Genomic DNA, 16938 nt, shown 5'->3' with positions numbered 1-16938 from the left:
AATGAGGGACATTTTAGATTGAGGAACAACACCTGAAAATGAGCACTCCATCTCTCAAGAAACAATTAGATAGTACTTGACATCAAGGTGGCACCAGGATTTGAACCTGGGACCTCTTGATCTGCAGTCAAATACTCTACCACTGAGCTATACATGCTCTGTCAGAAACTGTATAAGAAGGATAAACTGTCTAACAAGGGCCATTTTAGATGGAGAGTTATTTTGCCTCTTCAAAAACTCCCCCTCTTGTAAAACACATCAGTAATGTATTTGATTTCAAGTGGATAGAAAAAAAAATTACCTGACACCTCTGGATCTCAAGAGCAGCAGACTACCCACTCTGTTTGGTACTGTTAGACTGAGAGAAAAAATATCAAATGAGGGACATTTTAGATTGAGTAACATAATCTAAAAAAGAATACTCTAACCGTCAAGATACACTTAGAAAGCACTTGATTTTAAGGGGGCACCAGAATTTGAAACTGGGACCGCTTGATCTGCAGTCAAATTCTCTACCACTGAGCTTTACCCACGCTAATGGAAAAATGTCCAAAAATTGTCTAATAAGGGACATTTAAGATGGAGATCTACATAACCTAATAAAGAACACTCTCTCTTTGAAAGCACACATTAAAAAGTATTTGATTTCAAGTTCACTAAAGGATTTGAACCTGAGTCCTCTTGATCTGAAGTCTATCGCACTTCCACCTTTGTTTGGAACTGTCTGACTGAGAGAAAAAACATCAAATGATGGACATTTTAGATTGAGTAACAACTCCTGAAAATGAGCACTCCGACTCTAAAGATACAATTAGATAGTACTTGACATCAAGGGGGCACCAGGATTTGAATATGGGACCTCTTGATCTGCAGTCAAATGCTCTACCACTGAGCTATACCCCCTCTGTCAGAAACTGTGTAAGAGGGAAAAACTGTCTAACAAGGGCCATTTTAGATGGAGAGTTATTTTGCCTCTTCAAAAACTCTCCCTCTTGTAAAACACACCAGTAATGTATTTGATTTCAAGTGGATAGAAAAAAAAATTACCTGACACCTCCGAATCTCAAGAGCAGCAGACTACCCAATCTGTTTGGTACTGTTAGACTGAGAGAAAAAACATCAAATGAGGGACATTTTAGATTAAAGAACAACACCTGAAAATGAGCACTCCATCTCTCAAGAAACAATTAGATAGTACTTGACATCAAGGGGGCACCAGGATTTGAACCTGGGACCTCTTGATCTGGAGTCAAATGCTCTACCACTGAGCTATACCCACTCTGTAAGAAACTGTATAAGAGGGATAAACCGTCTAACAAGGGCCATTTTAGATGGAGAGTTATTTTGCCTCTTCAAAAACTCTCCCTCTTGGAAAACACACCAGTAATGTATTTGATTTCAAGTGGATAGAAAAAAAAATTACCTGACACCTCTGGATCTCAAGAGCAGCAGACTACCCACTCTGTTTGGTACTGTTAGACTGAGAGAAAAAATATCAAATGAGGGACATTTTAGATTGAGTAACATAATCTAAAAAAGAATACTCTAACCGTCAAGATACACTTAGAAAGCACTTGATTTTAAGGGGGCACCAGAATTTGAAACTGGGACCGCTTGATCTGCAGTCAAATTCTCTACCACTGAGCTTTACCCACGCTAATGGAAAAATGTCCAAAAATTGTCTAATAAGGGACATTTAAGATGGAGATCTACATAACCTAATAAAGAACACTCTCTCTTTGAAAGCACACATTAAAAAGTATTTGATTTCAAGTTCACTAAAGGATTAGAACCCGAGTCCTCTTGATCTGAAGTCTATCGCACTTCCACCTTTGTTTGGAACTGTCTGACTGAGAGAAAAAACATCAAATGATGGACATTTTAGATTGAGTAACAACTCCTGAAAATGAGCACTCCATCTCTCAAGAAACAATTAGATAGTACTTGACATCAAGGGGGCACCAGGATTTGAATATGGGACCTCTTGATCTGCAGTCAAATGCTCTACCACTGAGCTATACCCCCTCTGTCAGAAACTGTGTAAGAGGGAAAAACTGTCTAACAAGGGCCATTTTAGATGGAGAGTTATTTTGCCTCTTCAAAAACTCTCCCTCTTGTAAAACACACCAGTAATGTATTTGATTTCAAGTGGATAGAAAAAAAAATTACCTGACACCTCCGAATCTCAAGAGCAGCAGACTACCCACTCTGTTTGGTACTGTTAGACTGAGAGAAAAAACATCAAATGAGGGACATTTTAGATTGAGGAACAACACCTGAAAATGAGCACTCCATCTCTCAAGAAACAATTAGATAGTACTTGACATCAAGGTGGCACCAGGATTTGAACCTGGGACCTCTTGATCTGCAGTCAAATACTCTACCACTGAGCTATACATGCTCTGTCAGAAACTGTATAAGAAGGATAAACTGTCTAACAAGGGCCATTTTAGATGGAGAGTTATTTTGCCTCTTCAAAAACTCCCCCTCTTGTAAAACACATCAGTAATGTATTTGATTTCAAGTGGATAGAAAAAAAAATTACCTGACACCTCTGGATCTCAAGAGCAGCAGACTACCCACTCTGTTTGGTACTGTTAGACTGAGAGAAAAAATATCAAATGAGGGACATTTTAGATTGAGTAACATAATCTAAAAAAGAATACTCTAACCGTCAAGATACACTTAGAAAGCACTTGATTTTAAGGGGGCACCAGAATTTGAAACTGGGACCGCTTGATCTGCAGTCAAATTCTCTACCACTGAGCTTTACCCACGCTAATGGAAAAATGTCCAAAAATTGTCTAATAAGGGACATTTAAGATGGAGATCTACATAACCTAATAAAGAACACTCTCTCTTTGAAAGCACACATTAAAAAGTATTTGATTTCAAGTTCACTAAAGGATTTGAACCTGAGTCCTCTTGATCTGAAGTCTATCGCACTTCCACCTTTGTTTGGAACTGTCTGACTGAGAGAAAAAACATCAAATGATGGACATTTTAGATTGAGTAACAACTCCTGAAAATGAGCACTCCGACTCTAAAGATACAATTAGATAGTACTTGACATCAAGGGGGCACCAGGATTTGAATATGGGACCTCTTGATCTGCAGTCAAATGCTCTACCACTGAGCTATACCCCCTCTGTCAGAAACTGTGTAAGAGGGAAAAACTGTCTAACAAGGGCCATTTTAGATGGAGAGTTATTTTGCCTCTTCAAAAACTCTCCCTCTTGTAAAACACACCAGTAATGTATTTGATTTCAAGTGGATAGAAAAAAAAATTACCTGACACCTCCGAATCTCAAGAGCAGCAGACTACCCAATCTGTTTGGTACTGTTAGACTGAGAGAAAAAACATCAAATGAGGGACATTTTAGATTAAAGAACAACACCTGAAAATGAGCACTCCATCTCTCAAGAAACAATTAGATAGTACTTGACATCAAGGGGGCACCAGGATTTGAACCTGGGACCTCTTGATCTGGAGTCAAATGCTCTACCACTGAGCTATACCCACTCTGTCAGAAACTGTATAAGAGGGATAAACCGTCTAACAAGGGCCATTTTAGATGGAGAGTTATTTTGCCTCTTCAAAAACTCTCCCTCTTGGAAAACACACCAGTAATGTATTTGATTTCAAGTGGATAGAAAAAAAAATTACCTGACACCTCTGGATCTCAAGAGCAGCAGACTACCCACTCTGTTTGGTACTGTTAGACTGAGAGAAAAAATATCAAATGAGGGACATTTTAGATTGAGTAACATAATCTAAAAAAGAATACTCTAACCGTCAAGATACACTTAGAAAGCACTTGATTTTAAGGGGGCACCAGAATTTGAAACTGGGACCGCTTGATCTGCAGTCAAATTCTCTACCACTGAGCTTTACCCACGCTAATGGAAAAATGTCCAAAAATTGTCTAATAAGGGACATTTAAGATGGAGATCTACATAACCTAATAAAGAACACTCTCTCTTTGAAAGCACACATTAAAAAGTATTTGATTTCAAGTTCACTAAAGGATTTGAACCTGAGTCCTCTTGATCACAAAGCACCAAGGTGGCTTAGCAGTTCAGACGTATTTTTCCGTGTTGTCGTGTCGTGTCCTGTATATATATATATTTACACCTTTTCTTCACATATCTTTTATTTATTTTATTATCCAAGAACTCAACTACAAAAGCTTTCCTGCAAAAGCTTTCCTGCAACCCGCTTCACCAATTACAATAAGTACTATTTACCTCAATCTGAAAATCCATCGTGGAAGATAGCCAGGGGCTAATTCAGAAGCTAGCCTGAAAGCTAATCCAGAAGCTACTCCGATAGCTAGCCAGAAGCTAATCTGTAGCTGCCCCGAAATTAGCCGGTTTGCTGGCTAGCGTTGGTGTTTCAGCTGCCCACGTTTTTGCGGTCATCAGCTATTCCTCTAGCTCGATAATCTACCGGCACTTTTGTGCAACGCGACTCGGACCGGAGCATTCCGGGACTTTTTTTCTCTCAGTTTCCCCGGATTCCAACCGCAGCCTCTGGACACGTGCACCTTGATTTCGCAGCTAGCTAGCTGCATACCGTGTGACTATTGGCTTACGTCGACCCCGGAGCTAACTCAAATCATGCTGGAGCTAGCCAGCTGAGGAGTTCCATCACCATCCGGACCCGCTTCTTTGTTGCTGCTGCAGATACGGAACCCCACCGGGCCTTCACGACTGACTGCCGACGTTATCTGCCCGAGGGATTTATCCAACCGGCACCTCCGTCCCGGCGTTACCTGAACGCTCATCTGAGGCCCGCTAATCGTTAGCTGTCTTATCGGCTGCTATCTGAACAAAACCCCACTACACGGAACCTACCGACGGAAACGCACGAGGTATCTACAAACAGACCTCCATCCTATGCTGCTACCGATAGCCATATACCCGGCCAGCTGTCTGGATCGCCACGACCCCAACCAACCTCTACTCACTGGACCCTTATTTATCACTTGATTAAGCTTGCCTCTCCTTAATGTAAATATGCATTGTCCATTGCTGTTCTGGTTAGTGTTTATTGGCTTATTTCACTGTAGAGATTCTAGCCCTGCTCTCTATACCATATCCAACCCTGCAGTTCCACCACCCACATATGCGATGACATCACCTGGTTTCAATGATGTTTCTAGAGACAAGATCTCTCTCATCATCACTCAATACCTAGGTTTACCTCCACTGTATTCACATCCTACCATACCTTTGTCTGTACATTATTCCTTTAAACTATTTTATCGCCCCCAGAAACTTCCTTTTACTCTCTGCTCTGGTAGCTCTAGGCGACCAATTCTCATAGCTTTTAGCCGTACCATTATCCTACTTCTCCTCTGTTCCTCTGGTGATGTAGAGGTGAATCCAGGCCCTGCAGTACCTGGCTCCACTCCTATTCCCCAGGCGCTCTCTTTTGATGACTTCTGTAACCGTAATAGCCTTGGCTTCATGCATGTTAACATTAGGAGCCTCCTCCCTAAGTTTGTTCTGTTCACTGCTTTAGCACACTCTACCAACCCGGATGTTTTAGCCGTGTCTGAATCCTGGCTTAGAAAGACCACCAAAAATTCAGACATTTTTATCCCCAATTACAATATTTTCAGACAAGATAGAACGGCCAAAGGGGGCGGTGTTGCAATCTACTGCAAAGACTGCCTGCAGAGTTCTGTTATACTATCCAGGTCTGTTCCCAAACAATTTGAACTTCTACTTTTAAAAATCCACCTCTCTAAAAACAAGTCTCTCACCGTTGCCGCCTGCTATAGACCACCCTCTGCCCCCAGCTGTGCTCTGGACACTATATGTGAACTGATTGCCCCCCATCTATCTTCAGAGCTCGTGCTGCTAGGTGACCTAAATTTGAACATGCTCAACACCCCAGCCACCCTACAATCTAAGCTTGATGCCCTCAATCTCACACAAATTATTAATGAACCTACCAGGTACCACCCTAATTCCGTAAACACGGGTACCCTCATAGATATCATCCTAACAAACTTGCCCTCCAAATACACCTCTGCTGTTTTTAACCAAGATCTCAGCGATCACTGCCTCATTGCCTGCATCCGTAATGGGTCAGCGGTCAAACGACCTCCACTCATCACTGTCAAACGCTCCCTGAAACACTTCAGCGAGCAGGCCTTCCTAATTGACCTGGCCGGGGTATCCTGGAAGGATATTGATCTCATCCCGTCAGTAGAGGATGCCTGGTCATTTTTTAAAAATGCCTTCCTCACCATCTTGAATAAGCATGCCCCTCTTCAAAGGGGGGGACACCCTTGACCCTAACTGCTACAGACCTATATCTATCCTACCCTGCCTTTCTAAGGTCTTCGAAAGCCAAGTCAACAAACAGATTACCGACCATTTCGAATCACACCACACCTTCTCCGCTATGCAATCTGGTTTCAGAGCTGGTCATGGGTGCACCTCAGCCACGCTCAAGGTCATAAACGATATCGTAACCGCCATCGATAGGAAACAATACTGTGCAGCCGTATTCATTGACCTGGCCAAGGCTTTTGACTCTGTCAATCACCACATCCTCATTGGCAGACTCGACAGCCTTGGTTTCTCTAATGATTGCCTCGCCTGGTTCACCAACTACTTCTCTGATAGAGTTCAGTGTGTCAAATCGGAGGGTCTGTTGTCCGGGCCTCTGGCAGTCTCTATGGGGGTGCCACAGGGTTCAATTCTTGGACCGACTCTCTTCTCTGTTTACATCAATGATGTCGCTCTTGCTGCTGGTGATTCTCTGATCCACCTCTACGCAGACGACACTATTCTGTATACTTCTGGCCCTTCTTTTGACACTGTGTTAACAACCCTCCAGGCGAGCTTCAATGCCATACAACTCTCCTTCCGTGGCCTCCAACTGCTCTTAAATACAAGTAAAACCAAATGCATGCTCTTCAACCGATCGCTGCCTGCTCCGGCCCGCCTGTCCAACATCACTACTTTGGACGGCTCTGACTTAGAATATGTGGACAACTACAAATACCTAGGTGTCTGGTTAGACTGTAAACTCTCCTTCCAGACCCACATCAAACATCTCCAATCCAAAGTCAAATCTAGAATTGGCTTCCTATTCCGCAACAAAGCATCCTTTACTCATGCTGCCAAACATACCCTTGTAAAACTGACCATCCTACCAATCCTCGACTTCGGTGATGTCATTTACAAAATAGCCTCCAAAACCCTACTCAATAAATTGGATGCAGTCTATCACAGTGCCATCCGTTTTGTCACCAAAGCCCCATATACTACCCACCACTGCGACCTGTACACTCTCGTTGGCTGGCCCTCGCTTCATACTCGTCGCCAAACCCATTGGTTCCAGGTCATCTACAAGACCCTGCTAGGTAAAGTCCCCCCTTATCTCAGCTCGCTGGTCACCATAGCAGCACCTACCCGTAGCACGCGCTCCAGCAGGTATATCTCTCTAGTCACCCCCAAAACCAATTCTTCCTTTGGACGCCTCTCCTTCCAGTTCTCTGCTGCCAATGACTGGAACGAACTACAAAAATCTCTGAAACTGGAAACACCTATCTCCCTCACTAGCTTTAAGCACCAGCTGTCAGAGCAGCTCATAGATTACTGCACCTGTACATAACCCATCTACAATTTAGCCCAAACAACTACCTCTTTACCTACTGTATTTATTTATTAATTTATTTTGCTCCTTTGCACCCCATTATTTCTGTCTCTACTTTGCACTTTCTTCCAATGCAAACCAACCATTCCAGTGTTTTTTTTAGTTTTTATTTTACTTGCTGTGTTGTACTCACTTCGCCTCCATGGCCTTTTTATATTTTTATTTATTTATACATATATCTGTTTGCCTTCACCCCCCTTATCTCACCTCACTTGCTCACATTGTATATACTGTAGACTTATTTTTTTCACTGTATTATTGACTATATGTTTGTTTTTACTCCATGTGTAACTATGTGTTGTTGTATGTGTCGAACTGCTTTGCTTTATCTTGGCCAGGTCGCAATTGTAAATGAGAACGTGTTCTCAATTTGCCTACCTGGTTAAATAAAGGTTAAATAAAATAAATAAAAAATCTGAAGTCTATCGCACTTCCACCTTTGTTTGGAACTGTCTGACTGAGAGAAAAAACATCAAATGATGGACATTTTAGATTGAGTAACAACTCCTGAAAATGAGCACTCCGACTCTAAAGATACAATTAGATAGTACTTGACATCAAGGGGGCACCAGGATTTGAATATGGGACCTCTTGATCTGCAGTCAAATGTTCTACCACTGAGCTATACCCCCTCTGTCAGAAACTGTGTAAGAGGGAAAAACTGTCTAACAAGGGCCATTTTAGATGGAGAGTTATTTTGCCTCTTCAAAAACTCTCCCTCTTGTAAAACACACCAGTAATGTATTTGATTTCAAGTGGATAGAAAATAAAATTACCTGACACCTCCGAATCTCAAGAGCAGCAGACTACCCACTCTGTTTGGTACTGTTAGACTGAGAGAAAAAACATCAAATGAGGGACATTTTAGATTGAGGAACAACACCTGAAAATGAGCACTCCGACTCTAAAGATACAATTAGATAGTACTTGACATCAAGGTGGCACCAGGATTTGAACCTGGGACCTCTTGATCTGCAGTCAAATGCTCTACCACTGAGCTATACATCCTCTGTCAGAAACTGTATAAGAAGGATAAACTGTCTAACAAGGGCCATTTTAGATGGAGAGTTATTTTGCCTCTTCAAAAACTCTCCCTCTTGTAAAACACATCAGTAATGTATTTGATTTCAAGTGGATAGAAAAAAAAATTACCTGACACCTCTGGATCTCAAGAGCAGCAGACTACCCACTCTGTTTGGTACTGTTAGACTGAGAGAAAAAATATCAAATGAGGGACATTTTAGATTGAGTAACATAATCTAAAAAAGAATACTCTAACCGTCAAGATACACTTAGAAAGCACTTGATTTTAAGGGGGCACCAGAATTTGAAACTGGGACCGCTTGATCTGCAGTCAAATTCTCTACCACTAAGCTTTTCCCACGCTAATGGAAAAATGTCCAAAAATTGTCTAATAAGGGACATTTAAGATGGAGATCTACATAACCTAATAAAGAACACTCTCTCTTTGAAAGCACACATTAAAAAGTATTTGATTTCATGTTCACTAAAGGATTTTTAACCTGAGTCCTCTTGATCTGAAGTCTATCGCACTTCCACCTTTGTTTGGAACTGTCTGACTGAGAGAAAAAACATCAAATGATGGACATTTTTGATTGAGTAACAACTCCTGAAAATGAGCACTCCGACTCTAAAGATACAATTAGATAGTACTTGACATCAAGGGGGCACCAGGATTTGAACCTGGGACCTCTTGATCTGCAGTCAAATGCTCTACCACTGAGCTATACCCCCTCTGTCAGAAACTGTGTAAGAGGGAAAAACTGTCTAACAAGGGCCATTTTAGATGGAGAGTTATTTTGCCTCTTCAAAAACTCTCCCTCTTGTAAAACACACCAGTAATGTATTTGATTTCAAGTGGATAGAAAAAAAAATTACCTGACACCTCCGAATCTCAAGAGCAGCAGACTACCCACTCTGTTTGGTACTGTTAGACTGAGAGAAAAAACATCAAATGAGGGACATTTTAGATTGAGGAACAACACCTGAAAATGAGCACTCCGACTCTAAAGATACAATTAGATAGTACTTGACATCAAGGTGGCACCAGGATTTGAACATGGGAGCTCTTGATCTGCAGTCAAATACTCTACCACTGAGCTATACATGCTCTGTCAGAAACTGTATAAGAAGGATAAACTGTCTAACAAGGGCCATTTTAGATGGAGAGTTATTTTGCCTCTTCAAAAACTCCCCCTCTTGTAAAACACATCAGTAATGTATTTGATTTCAAGTGGATAGAAAAAAAAATTACCTGACACCTCTGGATCTCAAGAGCAGCAGACTACCCACTCTGTTTGGTACTGTTAGACTGAGAGAAAAAATATCAAATGAGGGACATTTTAGATTGAGTAACATAATCTAAAAAAGAATACTCTAACCGTCAAGATACACTTAGAAAGCACTTGATTTTAAGGGGGCACCAGAATTTGAAACTGGGACCGCTTGATCTGCAGTCAAATTCTCTACCACTGAGCTTTACCCACGCTAATGGAAAAATGTCCAAAAATTGTCTAATAAGGGACATTTAAGATGGAGATCTACATAACCTAATAAAGAACACTCTCTCTTTGAAAGCACACATTAAAAAGTATTTGATTTCAAGTTCACTAAAGGATTTGAACCTGAGTCCTCTTGATCTGAAGTCTATCGCACTTCCACCTTTGTTTGGAACTGTCTGACTGAGAGAAAAAACATCAAATGATGGACATTTTAGATTGAGTAACAACTCCTGAAAATGAGCACTCCGACTCTAAAGATACAATTAGATAGTACTTGACATCAAGGTGGCACCAGGATTTGAACATGGGAGCTCTTGATCTGCAGTCAAATACTCTACCACTGAGCTATACATGCTCTGTCAGAAACTGTATAAGAAGGATAAACTGTCTAACAAGGGCCATTTTAGATGGAGAGTTATTTTGCCTCTTCAAAAACTCCCCCTCTTGTAAAACACATCAGTAATGTATTTGATTTCAAGTGGATAGAAAAAAAAATTACCTGACACCTCTGGATCTCAAGAGCAGCAGACTACCCACTCTGTTTGGTACTGTTAGACTGAGAGAAAAAATATCAAATGAGGGACATTTTAGATTGAGTAACATAATCTAAAAAAGAATACTCTAACCGTCAAGATACACTTAGAAAGCACTTGATTTTAAGGGGGCACCAGAATTTGAAACTGGGACCGCTTGATCTGCAGTCAAATTCTCTACCACTGAGCTTTACCCACGCTAATGGAAAAATGTCCAAAAATTGTCTAATAAGGGACATTTAAGATGGAGATCTACATAACCTAATAAAGAACACTCTCTCTTTGAAAGCACACATTAAAAAGTATTTGATTTCAAGTTCACTAAAGGATTTGAACCTGAGTCCTCTTGATCTGAAGTCTATCGCACTTCCACCTTTGTTTGGAACTGTCTGACTGAGAGAAAAAACATCAAATGATGGACATTTTAGATTGAGTAACAACTCCTGAAAATGAGCACTCCGACTCTAAAGATACAATTAGATAGTACTTGACATCAAGGGGGCACCAGGATTTGAATATGGGACCTCTTGATCTGCAGTCAAATGCTCTACCACTGAGCTATACCCCCTCTGTCAGAAACTGTGTAAGAGGGAAAAACTGTCTAACAAGGGCCATTTTAGATGGAGAGTTATTTTGCCTCTTCAAAAACTCTCCCTCTTGTAAAACACACCAGTAATGTATTTGATTTCAAGTGGATAGAAAAAAAAATTACCTGACACCTCTGGATCTCAAGAGCAGCAGACTACCCACTCTGTTTGGTACTGTTAGACTGAGAGAAAAAATATCAAATGAGGGACATTTTAGATTGAGTAACATAATCTAAAAAAGAATACTCTAACCGTCAAGATACACTTAGAAAGCACTTGATTTTAAGGGGGCACCAGAATTTGAAACTGGGACCGCTTGATCTGCAGTCAAATTCTCTACCACTGAGCTTTACCCACGCTAATGGAAAAATGTCCAAAAATTGTCTAATAAGGGACATTTAAGATGGAGATCTACATAACCTAATAAAGAACACTCTCTCTTTGAAAGCACACATTAAAAAGTATTTGATTTCAAGTTCACTAAAGGATTTGAACCTGAGTCCTCTTGATCTGAAGTCTATCGCACTTCCACCTTTGTTTGGAACTGTCTGACTGAGAGAAAAAACATCAAATGATGGACATTTTAGATTGAGTAACAACTCCTGAAAATGAGCACTCCGACTCTAAAGATACAATTAGATAGTACTTGACATCAAGGGGGCACCAGGATTTGAATATGGGACCTCTTGATCTGCAGTCAAATGCTCTACCACTGAGCTATACCCCCTCTGTCAGAAACTGTGTAAGAGGGAAAAACTGTCTAACAAGGGCCATTTTAGATGGAGAGTTATTTTGCCTCTTCAAAAACTCTCCCTCTTGTAAAACACACCAGTAATGTATTTGATTTCAAGTGGATAGAAAAAAAAATTACCTGACACCTCCGAATCTCAAGAGCAGCAGACTACCCACTCTGTTTGGTACTGTTAGACTGAGAGAAAAAACATCAAATGAGGGACATTTTAGATTGAGGAACAACACCTGAAAATGAGCACTCCGACTCTAAAGATACAATTAGATAGTACTTGACATCAAGGTGGCACCAGGATTTGAACATGGGAGCTCTTGATCTGCAGTCAAATACGCTACCACTGAGCTATACATGCTCTGTCAGAAACTGTATAAGAAGGATAAACTGTCTAACAAGGGCCATTTTAGATGGAGAGTTATTTTGCCTCTTCAAAAACTCCCCCTCTTGTAAAACACATCAGTAATGTATTTGATTTCAAGTGGATAGAAAAAAAAATTACCTGACACCTCTGGATCTCAAGAGCAGCAGACTACCCACTCTGTTTGGTACTGTTAGACTGAGAGAAAAAATATCAAATGAGGGACATTTTAGATTGAGTAACATAATCTAAAAAAGAATACTCTAACCGTCAAGATACACTTAGAAAGCACTTGATTTTAAGGGGGCACCAGAATTTGAAACTGGGACCGCTTGATCTGCAGTCAAATTCTCTACCACTGAGCTTTACCCACGCTAATGGAAAAATGTCCAAAAATTGTCTAATAAGGGACATTTAAGATGGAGATCTACATAACCTAATAAAGAACACTCTCTCTTTGAAAGCACACATTAAAAAGTATTTGATTTCAAGTTCACTAAAGGATTTGAACCTGAGTCCTCTTGATCTGAAGTCTATCGCACTTCCACCTTTGTTTGGAACTGTCTGACTGAGAGAAAAAACATCAAATGATGGACATTTTAGATTGAGTAACAACTCCTGAAAATGAGCACTCCGACTCTAAAGATACAATTAGATAGTACTTGACATCAAGGGGGCACCAGGATTTGAATATGGGACCTCTTGATCTGCAGTCAAATGCTCTACCACTGAGCTATACCCCCTCTGTCAGAAACTGTGTAAGAGGGAAAAACTGTCTAACAAGGGCCATTTTAGATGGAGAGTTATTTTGCCTCTTCAAAAACTCTCCCTCTTGTAAAACACACCAGTAATGTATTTGATTTCAAGTGGATAGAAAAAAAAATTACCTGACACCTCCGAATCTCAAGAGCAGCAGACTACCCAATCTGTTTGGTACTGTTAGACTGAGAGAAAAAACATCAAATGAGGGACATTTTAGATTAAAGAACAACACCTGAAAATGAGCACTCCATCTCTCAAGAAACAATTAGATAGTACTTGACATCAAGGGGGCACCAGGATTTGAACCTGGGACCTCTTGATCTGGAGTCAAATGCTCTACCACTGAGCTATACCCACTCTGTCAGAAACTGTATAAGAGGGATAAACCGTCTAACAAGGGCCATTTTAGATGGAGAGTTATTTTGCCTCTTCAAAAACTCTCCCTCTTGGAAAACACACCAGTAATGTATTTGATTTCAAGTGGATAGAAAAAAAAATTACCTGACACCTCTGGATCTCAAGAGCAGCAGACTACCCACTCTGTTTGGTACTGTTAGACTGAGAGAAAAAATATCAAATGAGGGACATTTTAGATTGAGTAACATAATCTAAAAAAGAATACTCTAACCGTCAAGATACACTTAGAAAGCACTTGATTTTAAGGGGGCACCAGAATTTGAAACTGGGACCGCTTGATCTGCAGTCAAATTCTCTACCACTGAGCTTTACCCACGCTAATGGAAAAATGTCCAAAAATTGTCTAATAAGGGACATTTAAGATGGAGATCTACATAACCTAATAAAGAACACTCTCTCTTTGAAAGCACACATTAAAAAGTATTTGATTTCAAGTTCACTAAAGGATTTGAACCTGTCCTCTTGATCTGAAGTCTATCGCACTTCCACCTTTGTTTGGAACTGTCTGACTGAGAGAAAAAACATCAAATGATGGACATTTTAGATTGAGTAACAACTCCTGAAAATGAGCACTCCGACTCTAAAGATACAATTAGATAGTACTTGACATCAAGGGGGCACCAGGATTTGAACCTGGGACCTCTTGATCTGCAGTCAAATGCTCTACCACTGAGCTATACCCCCTCTGTCAGAAACTGTGTAAGAGGGAAAAACTGTCTAACAAGGGCCATTTTAGATGGAGAGTTATTTTGCCTCTTCAAAAACTCTCCCTCTTGTAAAACACACCAGTAATGTATTTGATTTCAAGTGGATAGAAAAAAAAATTACCTGACACCTCCGAATCTCAAGAGCAGCAGACTACCCACTCTGTTTGGTACTGTTAGACTGAGAGAAAAAACATCAAATGAGGAACATTTTAGATTGAGGAACAACACCTGAAAATGAGCACTCCGACTCTAAAGATACAATTAGATAGTACTTGACATCAAGGTGGCACCAAGATTTGAACCTGGGACCTCTTGATCTGCAGTCAAATGCTCTACCACTGAGCTATACATCCTCTGTCAGAAACTGTATAAGAAGGATAAACTGTCTAACAAGGGCCATTTTAGATGGAGAGTTATTTTGCCTCTTCAAAAACTCTCCCTCTTGTAAAACACATCAGTAATGTATTTGATTTCAAGTGGATAGAAAAAAAAATTACCTGACACCTCTGGATCTCAAGAGCAGCAGACTACCCACTCTGTTTGGTACTGTTAGACTGAGAGAAAAAATATCAAATGAGGGACATTTTAGATTGAGTAACATAATCTAAAAAAGAATACTCTAACCGTCAAGATACACTTAGAAAGCACTTGATTTTAAGGGGGCACCAGAATTTGAAACTGGGACCGCTTGATCTGCAGTCAAATTCTCTACCACTAAGCTTTTCCCACGCTAATGGAAAAATGTCCAAAAATTGTCTAATAAGGGACATTTAAGATGGAGATCTACATAACCTAATAAAGAACACTCTCTCTTTGAAAGCACACATTAAAAAGTATTTGATTTCAAGTTCACTAAAGGATTTGAACCTGAGTCCTCTTGATCTGAAGTCTATCGCACTTCCACCTTTGTTTGGAACTGTCTGACTGAGAGAAAAAACATCAAATGATGGACATTTTAGATTGAGTAACAACTCCTGAAAATGAGCACTCCGACTCTAAAGATACAATTAGATAGTACGTGACATCAAGGGGGCACCAGGATTTGAACCTGGGACCTCTTGATCTGCAGTCAAATGCTCTACCACTGAGCTATACCCCCTCTGTCAGAAACTGTGTAAGAGGGAAAAACTGTCTAACAAGGGCCATTTTAGATGGAGAGTTATTTTGCCTCTTCAAAAACTCTCCCTCTTGTAAAACACACCAGTAATGTATTTGATTTCAAGTGGATAGAAAAAAAAATTACCTGACACCTCCGAATCTCAAGAGCAGCAGACTACCCACTCTGTTTGGTACTGTTAGACTGAGAGAAAAAACATCAAATGAGGGACATTTTAGATTGAGGAACAACACCTGAAAATGAGCACTCCGACTCTAAAGATACAATTAGATAGTACTTGACATCAAGGTGGCACCAGGATTTGAACCTGGGACCTCTTGATCTGCAGTCAAATACTCTACCACTGAGCTATACATCCTCTGTCAGAAACTGTATAAGAAGGATAAACTGTCTAACAAGGGCCATTTTAGATGGAGAGTTATTTTGCCTCTTCAAAAACTCTCCCTCTTGTAAAACACACCAGTAATGTATTTGATTTCAAGTGGATAGAAAAAAAAATTACCTGACACCTCCGAATCTCAAGAGCAGCAGACTACCCACTCTGTTTGGTACTGTTAGACTGAGAGAAAAAACATCAAATGAGGGACATTTTAGATTAAAGAACAACACCTGAAAATGAGCACTCCATCTCTCAAGATACAATTAGATAGTACTTGACATCAAGGGGGCACCAGGATTTGAACCTGGGACCTCTTGATCTGGAGTCAAATGCTCTACCACTGAGCTATACCCACTCTGTCAGAAACTGTATAAGAGGGATAAACCGTCTAACAAGGGCCATTTTAGATGGAGAGTTATTTTGCCTCTTCAAAAACTCTCCCTCTTGGAAAACACACCAGTAATGTATTTGATTTCAAGTGGATAGAAAAAAAAATGACCTGACACCTCTGGATCTCAAGAGCAGCAGACTACCCACTCTGTTTGGTACTGTTAGACTGAGAGAAAAAATATCAAATGAGGGACATTTTAGATTGAGTAACATAATCTAAAAAAGAATACTCTAACCGTCAAGATACACTTAGAAAGCACTTGATTTTAAGGGGGCACCAGAATTTGAAACTGGGACCGCTTGATCTGCAGTCAAATTCTCTACCACTGAGCTTTACCCACGCTAATGGAAAAATGTCCAAAAATTGTCTAATAAGGGACATTTAAGATGGAGATCTACATAACCTAATAAAGAACACTCTCTCTTTGAAAGCACACATTAAAAAGTATTTGATTTCAAGTTCACTAAAGGATTTGAACCTGAGTCCTCTTGATCTGAAGTCTATCGCACTTCCACCTTTGTTTGGTACTGTTAGATTGAGAGAAAAAACATCAAATGAGGGACATTTTAGATTGAGGAACAACACCTGAAAATGAGCACTCCATCTCTCAAGATACAATTAGATAGTACTTGACATGAAGGGGGCACCAGGATTTGAACCTGGGACCTCTTGATCTGAATTGTAACACACCCTCTGCTTGGAACTGTCTGACAGAGACGAAAACATCTAATAACGGACA

At 40.3% G+C, this 16938-nt stretch overlaps 8 non-coding genes across 8 annotated transcripts; all 8 read right to left on the bottom strand.

The window, feature by feature from the left end:
- Window positions 1–1207: 1207 nt before the first annotated feature.
- On the bottom strand, window positions 1208–1279 carry trnaw-cca (transfer RNA tryptophan (anticodon CCA)). Its single transcript has one exon. It is a non-coding gene; the product is annotated as a tRNA-Trp (tRNA).
- A 2172-nt stretch (window positions 1280–3451) lies between these two features.
- trnaw-cca (transfer RNA tryptophan (anticodon CCA)) lies at window positions 3452–3523 on the bottom strand. Its single transcript has one exon. It is a non-coding gene; the product is annotated as a tRNA-Trp (tRNA).
- A 5091-nt stretch (window positions 3524–8614) lies between these two features.
- trnac-gca (transfer RNA cysteine (anticodon GCA)) lies at window positions 8615–8686 on the bottom strand. The gene has a single exon. It is a non-coding gene; the product is annotated as a tRNA-Cys (tRNA).
- A 675-nt stretch (window positions 8687–9361) lies between these two features.
- On the bottom strand, window positions 9362–9433 carry trnac-gca (transfer RNA cysteine (anticodon GCA)). The gene has a single exon. It is a non-coding gene; the product is annotated as a tRNA-Cys (tRNA).
- Window positions 9434–13473: 4040 nt separating this feature from the next.
- On the bottom strand, window positions 13474–13545 carry trnaw-cca (transfer RNA tryptophan (anticodon CCA)). Its single transcript has one exon. It is a non-coding gene; the product is annotated as a tRNA-Trp (tRNA).
- A 672-nt stretch (window positions 13546–14217) lies between these two features.
- Window positions 14218–14289, bottom strand: trnac-gca (transfer RNA cysteine (anticodon GCA)). The gene has a single exon. It is a non-coding gene; the product is annotated as a tRNA-Cys (tRNA).
- A 1050-nt stretch (window positions 14290–15339) lies between these two features.
- trnac-gca (transfer RNA cysteine (anticodon GCA)) lies at window positions 15340–15411 on the bottom strand. Its single transcript has one exon. It is a non-coding gene; the product is annotated as a tRNA-Cys (tRNA).
- Window positions 15412–16091: 680 nt separating this feature from the next.
- trnaw-cca (transfer RNA tryptophan (anticodon CCA)) lies at window positions 16092–16163 on the bottom strand. Its single transcript has one exon. It is a non-coding gene; the product is annotated as a tRNA-Trp (tRNA).
- Window positions 16164–16938: the final 775 nt, after the last annotated feature.

The sequence above is a fragment of the Salvelinus fontinalis genome, chromosome 29 (assembly GCF_029448725.1).
Source record: "Salvelinus fontinalis isolate EN_2023a chromosome 29, ASM2944872v1, whole genome shotgun sequence".
NCBI lineage: Eukaryota > Metazoa > Chordata > Actinopteri > Salmoniformes > Salmonidae > Salvelinus > Salvelinus fontinalis.
This window is presented reverse-complemented; position numbering and strand designations above follow the sequence as displayed.